This window comes from Moschus berezovskii, chromosome 4 (genome assembly GCF_049115385.1).
Source record: "Moschus berezovskii isolate FMDL1 chromosome 4, NW_MosBer_1.0, whole genome shotgun sequence".
In the NCBI taxonomy this organism is placed as follows: domain Eukaryota; kingdom Metazoa; phylum Chordata; class Mammalia; order Artiodactyla; family Moschidae; genus Moschus; species Moschus berezovskii.
Window position 1 is genome coordinate 76,984,854 of NC_142463.1, and position 15,445 is coordinate 77,000,298.

The following is a 15,445-nucleotide window of genomic DNA, read 5'->3' on the forward strand; positions in this document are numbered from 1 at the left end:
ATGAACAAAGAAACTTCAAAGATGGGCACGAGAAAAAAGATGTGAGCCCTATAAGGAGTTAAAAATTAGAAGTGCTTGGACAGAATTTTCCCCCCAATTTTTCAGAGAGGCAAAGCTATTTTAGTTATCACTTATCAAAAGGATATGCACTTAAATGATGGAAGTTTTCTAAGAGTGGAAACTTTGTTCAGGTAGGTTCAACTTTAAGTTCTAAGGTTACAAAAACTAGCCGAGTTTTATTTGTGATTGCATAAGGCAGGGGTTGGTTTGATGTCTTATCCAAGTAGGTTTAAGGCTTTTAACCCTTCTAGGGAGGAACTGCTGTGGGAACACTGCCAGATCATCCATGGACAGCTTCTGCACATGGCTAAGGGTCATTGGGGATTTTGCTCAGAGTTCAGGATCTGAAGCCCCTAGAGAAGCAGGTCAGGACTATGAGGGCTTTACCTTAGAAAAGGTAGGTAAACAGCTAGAGAAAAATTGGATTTCTTTTATGAGGGCAGGAACTAATTGACTGTTTTGTTCTCTATCACCTAGCACAATGGCCGACAAATAGGCATTCAATAAATGCTAGTGTTCAATAAATTCAATAATTGAAAAAATTTCAGTGAGAAAGAAGGCAAGAGAAAAAGATCGGTGATAAATAAATAGATTTTGGTCTGATGGAAAGAAATGCACAAAAGAGTAACTAGCAGTGTTTTGTACCAATATGCCACCACTATACGTACTTCTTTTTTTATACGTATTATCATTTAAAAAAAATTCTTGCAAACCAGAGGCTCTGAGAAATTACAGATTATCCCAAGGTCATTCTGCTGGTAAGTAGTGGTATTACAATTTTAAATTTTATCTTTTGGGCTCCAGAGGTGCATATTCTTACAGCTACACCAAGTTGTTAGAAAAGTTCAGTGGTTTCCAAATAGATGAGATTCCCTCACAAAGTATCTAACTTTCTCTCTCTTCTGAAGTTATAGTATCTTTTAGGTCTGGAAGGGACTTTAGAGATGGAATTTTCCAGCTTCTTCATGTCTGGATGAGGAATTGAAGCCAAAAGAAGTAAGGAGGCATGTTCAAATGCACAGTAAGAATGGGGCAACGTCTGTTTGTTCCTCCTCTTTTGTAACTCCCAGTGCACTCTTGACTGGTTACCAAAATATCTGTCTTTCACACCAAATGTGAAATATATAGATAAAACCTATCCATTAAGTGAGGGGCCTTGATTGTAAGGCCTAACATCCATAACACGATTTGTTTGTGTTATGAAATGTAGAGTGAATAGAACCAGAGCTTGAACTCACATTTTCTAAGCTGAAGTGTTAAAACAGTGATAATTGATCAGCGGTGTTCTGGTTTAGAAGTGAGTGTGTTCGCTTGTTGCACAGTCTCTATGGTCTTTTTCAGCCTCTATAAGAGGAAACCAGCTCAGGTGTTCCTCGTTTCTCTGCCTGTTGCATCCCGTGTAGATTCCTATTTTAGCATTTGCCATGTTGCACTGAAAAACTGTATACATCCCTGTCTTTCCCATCAGATAAAAATTATGTGAGCATTTAGGTGACTATGTCCTTATTAGTTTCCAGCACTTAATCTGTAGCCTTGTACCTGTAGGTACACAATACATCTTCATTGACCTGAATTGCAATGCATTCACCTAGGATTCTTGGAATGTATTTAGATATCTATCACTTTGCTTCATGTGGTAGGTGTTTCTGGTTGAGCGTATCTCTGTGGGAAGGTGTTTATTGAATTGATTGGCTTTCAAACTTGGTTTTTATTTGAACAAAGTTAGATAGAAAGTGAGATTGAGCATTAAAAAGAAATATGTGATCCCCTTGGCTTACCTGACACAAGGCTCTTCACAGACCCAGGTTTCCCTTTGAATTCAGTGTGAATTCTACATTTATAGAAAGATCTAGTGCCCAGGATTAGCTTCATTAGGCAGTTGGGCTTTAACGGAGGCAGCGGGAGAACAGGAAGGGTTCTTTTAGGAATGGGCAAAGGAAGACAGGCATCGTGTGCATAGATGAATTCTCCTTTAAATAAAAACTGAGTCAGATTTTAGAATGAAATTCTGTAGTGCTGTCAAACTGTTTGAAACTAGATTTGGCAGTTGTCCTTTCAAACTGTTATTTCAGAGCACGTGTCCCAGAAGGGACAGCTAAGAATGTTTGTCATATTTGAACTCTTTCCAGAGCCATTCAGCAGGATACTGGCAGTCCACTTTCTGTGTTAATTATTTCTGCCCTGATTGCCTGGCAACACATAACATGGGAAGTATTATACTTTGCTATTTGTGAATGCTTCCAGCTGAATGTAGGAAGAAAATGGAATACAAAGTCAGCTGGAGATGCAACTTAATAAGTTAGGTGTTTATTGATTGAAAATTTGTTATGGATGAAGTGGTTTGTAATCCCATGATTGAATGTGGTAACCACAGTTTCAGTGAGTTTGAGGGTATCACAATAGGCCTTGGTGGAAAGAAAACACTGATTGATCTTCAGGGCCACTGGAATAGAATCTGTGAACATGAATGGTTTCTATAGAAAGAGCGGACTTGCTGTAAGCCCACATTACTTTATCCTTCAAGGATTTCCTTGGTTTGGGGGAAATTGTTGTTGTTTTAAATTTGAATTCAGTTATGAGAAAGCTAAGAATCAAGTGGGATGGGCAAAAAAGTCTTCACTGCAACGATAGCAAAGATTGCTGCATATTGGAAGGAATTAAGATTTTGATCAGTGACTCAGGCACAATAGGAGCTTCTCACCACATCTCTCTGAGAAAGCTTTGCCTGGGGCTGGGGTTCTGTTAAAACCTGTTTATAGAACTGAAAACAATAGGTCTACCCTTAGCATTGGGAAACAGTGACACATTTCTGAATTATTTCTACAGCTTAAATAAATTAAAAAAAAATCTCTGAAGTTTGTCTTCTTGCAGTTCACGTGAAAGTCACCCATGAGCAATAGCTTCAAAGATGGCAGTGTTGCGTTCTGTACTGCTAAGTAATGTGAGATGATAATCCAAAGGAAATCAATTCCAAAAATGAATTGTAATATGCAATCATTAATATGTTTAGAAAGACTTTTCTTTTTTATTGAGGAAGTAAGCACTGAATTGTAAGTGCTCAGTCACCAACTCATACTTTAAATTTTTTGCATGAAGTTGAGATCAATCTTAAAAGTAATTTTTCCATAGTAAGTGGCACTTCAAACATTTATTCAGTTGCCTACTCAATTATACTAGGTGAAAAAATAAAACAGTAAAAACAAACAAAAAAACCCCAAGCACATTTTTGGAGCAGATACATTCAGTCCCTCACATAAAAATCCCATAAAAAGTTGTACCGACGTGGGGTATGGACAAAATCGGTGGACATAGAATGCATTCCCTTCAGACCTGCTGCTGCTGCCATTTTCAGTAACCCTCCTTTCTGTGAGAAATAGCTTAGGGCCCAAAGGAGACTTCACTTCTCATGATTATTGTAAAAGTTAAATTAACTGAGAAATCCTACAGTTCTTTAGGCAAACGGGTTAAAAATTAGATTGCTTTGATCATAGCCATATTTGCCACTTGTTTTTCTCTTTTTGTGCCCTGTCTGCCAATTCCCAGGGCCAGCCTCTTCCCTCACCTTCCAGGGAAGCCCTGCCCCTTCTTGAGAGAGTCCTCATGCATGGTTGTATCCCAGCACAGTCATTTCCATCGTTTATGGAGGTAGGTAAGGTCTTTCCTTCCAATGCTAAAGCTGAAACTGCAATACTTTGGCCACCTCATGCGACGAATTGACTCACTGGAAAAGACTCTGATGCTGGGAAAGGTTGGGGGCGGGAGGAGAAGGGGACGACGGAGAATGAGATGGCTGGATGGCATCACCGACTCTGTGGACATGAGTTTGAGTGAACTCCGGGAGTTGGTGATGGACAGGGAGGCCTGGCGTGCTGTGATTCATGGGGTCGCGGAGAGTCGGACACGACTGAGTGACTGAACTGAACTGAACTGAAGGTCTTTCCTTTTGTTCATTTTTTCATTCGGCATCCTACCCACTGTGGGCTGCTGTTTTGCGGGGCCACAACATTGTCACAGTGATTTGAGAGTCCTTAAAGTGATTGTGGCTCAGATCATGAACTCCTTATTGCCAAATTCAGACTGAAATTGAATAAAGTAGGGAAAACCACTAGACCTTTCAGATATGACCTAAATCAAATCCTTTATGATTATACAGTGGAAGTGAGAAATAGATTTAAGGGACCAGATCTGATAGATAGAGTTCCTGATGAACTCTGGACGGAGGATCGTGACATTGTACAGGAGACAGGGACCAAGACAATCCCCATGGAAAAGAAATGCAAAAAAGCAAAATGGCTGTCTGAGGAGGCCTTACAAATAGCTGTGAAAGAAGAGAAGCGAAAAGCAAAGGAGAAAAGGAAAGATATAAGCATCTGAATGCAGAGTTCCAAAGAATAGCAAGGAGAGATAAGAAAGCCTTTCTCAGTAATCAATGCCAAGAAATAGAGGGAAACAACAGAATAGGAAAAACAAGAGATCTTTTCAAGAAAATTAAAGACATCAAGGGAACATTTCATGCAAAGAGGGGCTCGATAAAGGACAAAAATGCTATGGACCTAACAGAAGCAGAAGATATTAAGAAGAGGTGGCAAGAATACACAGAAGAACTGTACAAAAAAGATCTTCACGATGAAGATAATCACGATGGCGTGATCACTCACCTAGAACCAGACATCTTGGAATGTGAAGTCAAGTGGGCCTTAGAGAGCATTACGACGAACAGAACAAAGCTAGTGGAGGTGATGGAATTCCAATTGAGCTATTTCAAATCCTGAAAGATGATGCTGAGAAAGTGCTGCACTCAATATGCCAGCAAATTTGGAAAACTCAGCAGTGGCCACAGGACTGGAAAAGGTCAGTCTTCATTCCAATCCCAAAGAAAGGCAATGCCAAAGAATGCTCAAACTACCACACAATTGCACTCATCTCACACGCTAGTAAAGTCATGCTCAAAATTCTCCAAGCAAGGCTTCAGCAGCATGTGAACTGTGAACTTCCAGATGTTCAAGCAGGTTTTAGAAAAGGCAGAGGAACCAGAGATCAAATTGCCAGCATCCGCTGGATCATGGAGAAAGCAAGAGAGTCCATAAAAACATCTCTTTCTGCTTCATTGACTATGCCAAAGCCTTTGACTGTGTGCATCACAATAAACTGTGGAACATTCTGAAAGAGATGGGAATACCAGACCACCTGACCTGCCTCTTGAGAAACCTGTATGCAGGTCAGGAAGCAACAGTTAGAACTGGTCATGGAACAACAGACTGGTTCCAAATAGGGAAAGGGGTACGTCAAGGTTGTATATTGTCACCCTGCTTATTTAACTTATATGCAGAGTACATCATGAGGAATGCTGGGCTGGAAGAAGCACCAGCTGGAATCAAGATTGCTGGGAGAAATATCAATAACCTCAGATATGCAGATGACACCACCCTCATGGCAGAAAGTGAAGAGGAACTCAAAAGCCTCTTGATGAAAGTGAAAGAGGAGAGTGAAAAGTTTAGCTTGAAGCTCAACATTCAGAAAACAAAGATCATGCATCTGGTCCCATCACTTCATGGGAAATAGATGGAAAAACAGTGGAAACAGTGTCAGACTTTATTTTTCTGGGCTCCAAAAATCACTGCAGATGCTGATTGCAGCCACGAAATTAAAAGACGCTTACTCCTTGGAAGGAAAGTTATGACAAACCTAGATAGCATATTAAAAAGCAGAGATATTACTTTGCTAGCCAAGGTCCGTCTAGTCAAGGCTATGGTTTTTCCAGTGGTCATATATGGATGTGAGAGTTGGACTGTGAAGAAAGCTGATCGCCGAAAAATTTATGCTTTGAACTGTGGTGTTGGAGAACACTCTTGAGAGTCCCTTGTACTGCAAGGAGATCCAACCAGTCCATTCTAGAGGAGATCAATCCTGGGTGTTCATTGGAAGGACTGATGCTAAAGCTGAAACTCCAATACTTTGGCCACCTCATGCGACGAGTTGACTCACTGGAAAAGAGTCTGATGCTAGGAGGGATTGGGGGCAGGAGGAGACAGGGACGACAGAGAATGAGATGGCTGGATGGCATCACCGACTTGATGGACATGAGTTTGAGTGAACTCCGGGAGTTGGTGATGGACAGGGAGGCCTGGCGTGCTGTGATTCATGAGGTCTCAAAGAGTCAAACACGACTGAGCGACTGAACTGAACTGAATTGAACTGAAAGTGCCAAATATGGTGGGAAGTGGATGTGAATGCTGACCTCATCTTGTCGTGTAAACACTTAGGGAGTAGAACAGTGCTGTTTCCACTCTGATGTCTTATAGAGTTCTTAAGGGGAAAATGGCTCGTTTTAACATTTACGCTAAACCCTTCTTGAGAATTTCAGACACAAGTTCATAGAGGTTAACCTATGAGGCAAAGCCATGTCCACATATTAATATATAAAAAAATATTGTGTTGAAGTCAGTTCCCTCTCTCCCCTTAGACTAGCTTGTCGGTCCAATTCTTTTTTCTTTCCTTTGGAAGAAATTCTCCATAATAAAGCTTCTCAATATCTCATGCAAATAAACTTCTGGAAATATAGCCTCTTTCTGTCTTACAGAACATCTTAAAAATGCCTTGATTCTAACATTAGATACAGCAGAAAAAAAGGTGGCAGTTGTGTTCTAGAGGTCAAACCTGTCCTGATGCTTGTGTTTGTGTGTTTTGCTAGATAATTGGCTTTTGTATTATTAAAGGGTTGAAAAAATAATATCAAAAGGAAAATACTTTGGGATACATTAAAATTCTGTGTTAATAAAGATTTATTGGAACACAGCCTTACCCATTTGTTTACAATTTGTGGCTGCTTTCACACTACAATGGCAGAGTTCAGTAGTTAGGTTACCATATGGCCTGCCAAGCAAAATATTTACTATCTGGGCCTTTCAGGAAAAATTTTACATACTTCTGATCCCAAGTAAAGATGGAACCACTGATTTGGATAAAGGTTTATATTGCGGAGACTGACACTTTCTGATAAAGTGCTCAATAAGCATTAGGCTCATATATCCCTTACACATTACAGTGCAGTCTGTTTGCTTTCCCTCTCTCTTCTCTCTCTTCCCTCTCCCCTCCCCTGTCTTCTTCCTTCCCTCCATCCCTTCTCTCTTTTATTCCCTTCTTTTTCTTCTTCCCTCTTTCCTTTTCTTCCTTCCTTTCTTCCTTCAACCTGCCTCACTTCCTTCCTTCTTTCACTTCCAGTAGCTCACTTCTTATGAATATTTCTTATTCCTAACTTTTCCAACATATGACAACTGATTTTAAACTGTTTTATGTCAGATCAGTATCTTTTCAAGTTTCCATTATAAAGGGCATTTTAATACACTCTGCTGCTGCTAAGTCACTTCAGTCGTGTCCGACTCCATGTGACCTCGTAGACGGAAGCCCAGCAAGCTCCCCCGTCCCTGGGATTCTCCAGGCAAGAACACTGGAGTGGGTTGCCATTAATAGCCAAGTCATATAAAATCATTTTGAATTTTCAATTAAATGTCAAACATGGTTTTTTGATAAATTGCGCCAGGAAAAGCATTTATGGATAAATGCATTTTGAAATGTTGATTTGAGGGCCAAAAGTATATTAAAGTGTATATGACAATTTTACTGTGTATTTATAGTGTTAAACACAGGCAGCGATTGTTTTTATGAGCTGATGTTTGGTTAGTGTTCTTACACTTTTGTGTTTAAAAATGTGTCCTGCAATTTTGTTCTCTTCAGTTCAGTTCAGTCGCTCAGTTGTGTCTGACTCTTTGCGACCCCATGAATCACAGCACCCCAGGCCTCCCTGTCCATCACCAACTCCTGGAGTTCACACAAACTCATGTCCATTGAGTCGGTGATGCCATCCAGCCATCTCATTCTATGTCGTCCCCATCTCCTCCCCAGTTACTCCCAGCATTAGAGTCTTTTCCAGTGAGACAACTCGTCGCATGAGGTGGCCAAAGTATTGGAGTTTCAGCTTTAGCATCAGTCCTTCCAATGAACACCCAGGATTGCTCTCCTCCAGAATGGACTGGTTGGATCTCCTTGCAGTCCAAGGGACTCTCAAGAGTCTTCTCTAACACCACAGTTCAAAAGCATCATTCTTTGGCGATCAGCTTTCTTCACATTCCAACTCTCACATCCGTACATGACCACTGGGAAAACCATAGCCTTGACTAGATGGACCTTTGTTGGCAAAGTAATGTCTCTGCTTTTTAATATGCTATCTAGGTTGGTCATAACTTTCCTTCCAAGGAGTAAGCGTCTTTTAATTTCATGGCTGTAATCAGCATCTGCAGTGACTTTGGAGCCCAAAAAAATAAAGTCCAACACTGTTTCCACTGTTTCCCCATCTATTTCCCATGAAGTGATGGGACCAGATACCATGATCTTCGTTTTCTGAATGTTGAGCTTCAAGCCAACTTTTTCACTCTCCTCTTTCACTTTCATCAAGAGGCTTTTGAGTTCCTCTTCACTTTCTGCCATGAGGGTGGTGTCATCTGCATATCTGAGTTGATTGATATTTCTCCCGGCCATCTTGATTCCAGCTTGTGCTTCTTCCAGCCCAGCATTCTTCATGATGTACTCTGCATATAAGTTAAATAAGCAGGGTGACAATATACAAACTTGACGTACTCCTTTTCCTATTTGGAACCAGTCTGTTGTTCCGTGTCCAGTTCTAACTGTTGCTTCCTGACCTGCATACAGGTGTCTCAAGAGGCAGGTCAGGTGGTCTGGTATTCCCATCTCTTTCAGAATGTTCCACAGTTTATTGTGATGCACACAGTCAAAGGCTTTGGCATAGTCAATGAAGCAGAAAGAGATGTTTTTCTGGAACTCTCTTGCTTTCTCCATGATCCAGCGGATGTTGGCAATTTGATCTTTGGTACCTCTGCTTTTCTAAAACCTGCTTGAACATCTGGAAGTTCACCGTTCACATATTGTTGAAGCCTGGCTTGGAGAATTTTGAGCATGACTTTACTAGCATGTGAGATGAGTGCAATTGTGCAGTAGTTTGAGCATTCTTTGGCATTGCCTTTCTTTGGGATTGGAATGAAGACTGACCTTTTCCAGTCCTGTGGCCACTGCTGAGTTTTCCAAATTTGCTGGCATACTGAGTGCAGCACTTTCACAGCATCATCTTTCAGGATTTGAAATAGCTCAATTGAAATTCCATCACCTCCACTAGCTTTGTTCGTAGTGATGCTCTCTAAGGCCCACTTGACTTCACATTCCAAGATGTCTGGCTCCAGGTGAGTGATCACGCCATCGTGATTATCTTCATCGTGAAAATCTTTATTGTTCAGTTCTTCTGTATATTCTTGCCACCTCTTCTTTATATCTTCTGCTTCTGTTAGGTCCATACCATTTCTGTACTTTATTGAGCCCATCTTTGCATGAAATGTTCCCTTGATATCTCTAATTTTCTTGAAGAGATCTCTTGTTTTTCCTATTCTGTTGTTTTCCTCTATTTCTTTGCATTGATTGCTGAAGAATGCTTTCTTATCTCTCCTTGCTATTCTTTGGAATTCTGCATTCAGATCCTTTTCTCCTTTGCTTTTCACCTCTCTTCTTTTCACAGCTATTATATGTATATTATAAAGGAAAAGGCAGAATGAATGATCACCATTATTATTCTTTTTAAATATGTATTTATTTATTTGGCTGTACTGGGTCTTAGTTATGGCATGCTGGATCTTTGATCTTCATTGTGGATGTGGGATATTTCAGTTGTATCATGTGAGATCTAGTTCCCTGACCAGGGATGGAACCCAGGCCCCCTGCATTGGAAATGCATAGTCTTGGTCACTGGACATCCAGTGAAGTCCTGATAACCATTATTTTTTTCACCTTTAATTTTTTTTTAAAGCTATAGATGTATCTTGATGTTATGAAAAAATTTTATTTAGGCAAACTTCCTTGACCTTGAACATCTTGAAGATAAGGGTGTATCATCTTCATTTTCACATTTCAGGGACTATCAAAATGCCTACCTTTTGAGTGAGTTCATTAAGGGAAGTCTAGATGAAATAATCATCTCTAACCTTTATGCCACTACCATAATCACCCAGCAAAAATATCTTTATTTTTTCATTGATGAGATGTCTTACTCTTCTTCATCCTCATTCACCATATAGCTTCCAGGTCCTTTGAGTGCTCCTGTTCTTCCCAGAGGAAGATACTACTTCCTAAGTATTAAAATCACATCTCCTGACAGTCAATGCTGTGGCAACACTGAAGTATGGAAAATATGCTTCACTCATTTGTTTGGAAGGACAGCATATGGCTACAAGGAAGAAAAAGCATTATGCTTGCTATAATGATGGTCTTCAAACATTTTACCTTTATACCTCATTTATACATTTTTGAACATTATTCATAGATAATTATATAAATAGGTGGATAGATTGATGATAATAGGTGTATGTGAATAAATAAATTTAGATAAATATATAAATAAATAGGGCTTCCAGGGTGGTGCTAGGGGTAAAGAACCTGTCTGTAATTGCAGGAGATATAGGAGACTTGGGTTTGATTCCTGAGCCTGGAGGAAGGCATGGCAACCCACTCCAGTATTTGTATCTGGAGAATCCCATGGACAGAAGAGCCTGGTGGACTCTAGCCCATAGGGTTGCAAGGAGTCACATGACTGGAGCAACTTGGCATGCGTGCGTGCATAAATAAATAATGTTTAATTTTGACAAATTTTTTAAATACATTGTCTCAAGATAGCTAGTGTACATAAAAATTGTGAAAAGCTTGACATACACTCCCCATCATCAAATAATTGTACACATTCATTATAAAAGACAATGTAACCCATAAGTGAATTTAAAATGTAGTAAATCATAGTGTGTTGAAAGCTAGCAAATGTTGGGCTACTTGCATTTGCTTGTGATTTGAGACTGACATATGGCCATAATGTGAGTATTAGTATTCAGATGTGTCATGAAATTGTTAAAAATAGATTTTCTTTTATTTTATATAAGAAGTATAAGTAGGGATTCTAGCATACTATATTATATTCTAGTGTATTGTTTTGCATATCCTCTGGGTGAGAGATGCTTGTTTGGGGCAGTTATTATTTTGCTGTACCAGGAAATGGCAACCCACTCCAGTGTTCTTGCCTGGAGAATCCCAGGGACAGGGGAGCCTGGTGGGCTTCCGTCTGTGGGGTCACACAGAGTCGGACATGACTGAAGTGACTTAGCAGTAGCAGCAGCAGCAGTAGAGGTATGACTTTTTCAGTTCTTTACATTTCCTCCTCATAAAGCTATTGTTCCTAAAGATTTTTGCAAGAAGACAAATTGTGAATGAATTGTAGTACCCTCCTTTAAATATTCTCTATCTCTTCTGAAATCTAGCACTAATCCAGGTTATTTTGACTCTACCCTTAAAATAATACCCTTTTTCATTTAGACCATGGCCTGCAAGACTGCAGAATAGCAGTCAGTCCTCAACAACTCAGCCTCCTAGGCATATGTTGGATGTTTTATCTATTTCTCTTTGGAGGTATCAGATTCTCCTGCAGTTCAAGCAAATTTAATTTTACTCTGCTCACTTCCTGAAACACTGCTGTTGTTTTCATTAGTTTTGAGAGTTGGAGTTCATTCTGGGACTCCAGATAAACTTGCTGGAGTCTTCTTCTTGGAGAATTGAAAGCAGTTATCAGGCAGGAGATAATGGGTAGGGGTAGTCTCACCAACATGCTACTTTCAGCTATTTTCTGAATGTTTCGTCATAGATGGGCATTATGGAGAGGGTTGTGAAGTAATATGTCAAACTTTTGAAGGGATGCTTTGATTTCAAGGTTAATATTAAATTTTACATTCAAACACTACCCTATAGTGAGGCAGAAATAGAAACCACAAGGATATTACTAATCTACTAAAAATGCATAAATTTCTGCCATTAGAATCATTCTCTTGGGCTAAGAGTTAGGGTTGAAAAGTTGATCTTAGAAGAAAAATTTATTCATTCATTTATTCAAAAATTTATGTTTGAGGGGGGAGAAATAGGAGAATGTTGAGTTCGGCTTCCCTCACAAGTATTAATACATCAAGAATATACCTACAAGTGGAGCAGTTCTCAGAGATTACCTATTGAAAACTGGAAGAGAACCTCTTACACCTAAAAAGATAAGAAAAATCCCCACACAACCAGGTAAGATGAAACAAAAGCAGGAAAGAGGAAACAGAAAGAGACCAACACCCATCTGGGAGAGCTGAAGGAACGAGCGGTTCCCTCACTCAGAGAGGCCCCCTCATAGTGAGGGGATCGGCTGGGACAGAGAGGGACCTTTGGGGAATTGGAGGGGAGCACAGCAACTGATGTGTGGAAGTATGACAGAGTAGGACCTATGTGAATGGTCCATGCCACACTCTGTGTACCCCAGATTGAGTTATGTATCTCCTGGTGAGGAGGGGAGTTCAGTGCTGCAAGTGGAGTTTGGAAAACTTTGTCCAGCCTATGGTGAAGTTGCTGTGACTGATCGAACGTGTCAAAAGTGGGTTACAAAGTTTCATGCTGCAGATTTCTCTTTGGATGATGCTCGTTGATAGGGTAGAGCAGTTGAAGTTGATAGGGATCAAATCAACACCTTAACTGAGAACAATCAATATTATACCATGTCAGAGATAGCTAGCATATTCAAATTATGGAAATCAAGCACTGAAAGTCATTTGTACCAGCTCGGTTATGTTCATCACTTTGATGCTTGGACTCCCTATAAGTTAAGCAAAAAAAATCCAAGAAGACCACTTTCCATATGTGATTCTCAACTGAAGCCTAATGAAAACATTATGTTTTTAAAAGATATAGTGATGGGTGATGAAAGTGGATATTGTACAATAATGTGGAATGGAAGAGATTGTGAAGCAAGCAAAATGAACCACCACCAACCACACAAAGGCCAGTCTGCATCCAAAGAAGGTGATGTTGTATACATGGTAGGATTGGAAGTTCAGTTCAGTAGAGTAGCTCAGTCATGTCTGACACTTTGCGACCCCATGGACTGTAGAACGCCAGGTTTCACTGTCCATCACCAACTCCTGGAGCTTACTCAAACTCATGTCCATAGATTCAGTGATGCCATCCAACCATCTTATCCTCTGTCGTCCCCTTCTACTCCTGCCTCCAAAATTTCCCAGCATCAGGGTCTTTTCCAATGAGTCACTTCTTTTCATCAGGTGTCCAAAGTATTGGAGTTTCAGCTTAAACATCACTTCTTCCAATGAACATTCAGGACTGATTTCCTTTAGGATGGACTGGCTGGATCTCCTTGCAGTCCAAAAGACACTCAAGAGTCTTCTCCAACACCACAGTTCAAAATCATCAATTCTTCAGTGCTCAGCTTTCTTTATAGTCCAACTCTCATTCCATACATGAGTACTGGAAAAACCATATTTTTGACCAGATAGACCTTAGTTGGCAAAGTAATGTCTCTGCTTTTTAATATGCTGTATACTTTGGTCATACATTTTCTTCTAAGGAGCAAGTGTCTTTTAATTTCATGGCTGCAGCCACCATCTGCAGTGATTTTGGAGCCCCCAAAATAAAGTTTGTCGCTGTTTCCGTTGTTTCCCCATCTATCTGCCGTGAAGTGATATGACCGGATGCCATGATCTTTGTTTTTTGAATGTTAAGTTTTAAGCCGACTTTTCAGTCTCCTCTTTGACTTTCATCAAGTGATTCTTTAGTTCTTCTTCACTTTGTGCCATAAGGGTAGTGTCATCTACGTATCTGAAGTGATTGATATTTCTCCTGGCGATCTTGATTCCAGCTTGTGTTTCATCCAGCCCAGTGTTTCTCATGATACATTCTGCATATAACTTAAATAAGCAGGGTGACAATATACAGCCTTAACGTAATCCTTCCCCAATTTTGAACCAGTCTGTTGTCCCATGTCCAGATCTAACTGTTGCTTCCTGACCTGCATAGGATTTCTCAAGATGCAGGTCAGATCGTCTGGTATTTCCATCTCTTGAAGAATTTTCCACAGTTTGTTGTGATCCACACAGTCAAAGGCTTTTGTGTAGTCAATAAAGCAGAAGTAGATGTTTTTCTGGAACTCTCTTGCTTTTTCGATGATCCAACAGGTGTTGGCAATTTGATCTCTGGTTCCTCTGGATTTTCTAAAACCACCTTGAGCATCTGGAAGTTCATGGTTCATGTACTGCTGAAGCCTGGCTTGGAGAATTTTGAGCATTACTTTGCTAGCATGTGAAATGAGTGCAATTGCGCGGTAGTTTGAACATTCTTTGGCATTGCCTTTCTTTGGGATTGGAATGAAAACTGACCTTTTCCAGTCCTGTGGCCACTGCTGAGTTTTCCAAATTTGCTGACATATTGAGTGCAGCACTTTCACAGCATCATCTTTTAGGATTTGAAATAGCTTAACTAGAATTCCATCACCTCCACTAGCTTTGTTCATAGTGATGCTTCCTAAGGCCCACTTGACTTTGCATTCCAGGATGTCTGGCTCTAGGTGAGTGGTCACACCATCATGGTTATCTAGGTCATGAAGATATTTTTTGTGTAATTCTTCTGTGTATTCTTGTCACCTCTTCTTAATATCTTCTACTTCTGTAGGGTCCATACCATTTCTGTCCTTTACTGTGCCCATCTTTGCATGAAATATTTCTTTGGTATCTCTAACTTTCTTGAAGAGATCTCTAGTCTTTCCCATTCTATTGTTTTCCTCTATTTCTTTGCATTGATCACTGAGGAAGTCTTTCTAATCTCTCTATGCTATTCTTTGGAACTCTGCATTCAAATGGGTGTATCTTTCCTTTTCTCCTTTGCCTTTCACGTCTTTTCTCAGCTATTTGTAAGGCCTCAGAAACCATTTTGCCTTTTTGCATTTCTTTTTCTTGAGGATGGTCTTAATCACTGATATTGTACAATGTCACAAACCTCTGTCCTTATTTCTTCAGGCACTCTGTCTATCAGACCTAATCGCTTGAATCTATTTATCACTTCCATTGTATAATCATAAGGAATTTCATTTAGGTCATAAATGAATAGTCTAGTGGTTTTTTCCTACTTTCTTCAATTTAAGTCTGAATTTGGCAATAAGGAGTTCATGATCTGAGCCACAGTCAGCCCCTGGTCTTGTTTTTGCTATCTGTATACAGCTTCTCTATCTTTGGCTGCAAAGAATATAATCAATCTGATTTTTGTATTGACCATTTGTTCATGTCCATGTATAGAGTCTTCTCTTGTGTTGTTGAAAGAGGGTGTTTGCTATGACCAGTGCGTTCTCTTGGCAAAACTTTGTTAGCCTTTGACCTGCTTCGTTTCGTACCCCAAGGCCAAATTTGCCTGTTATTCCAGATATCTCTTGACTTCCGGCTTTCACATTTCAGTCTCCTATAATGAAAAGGAC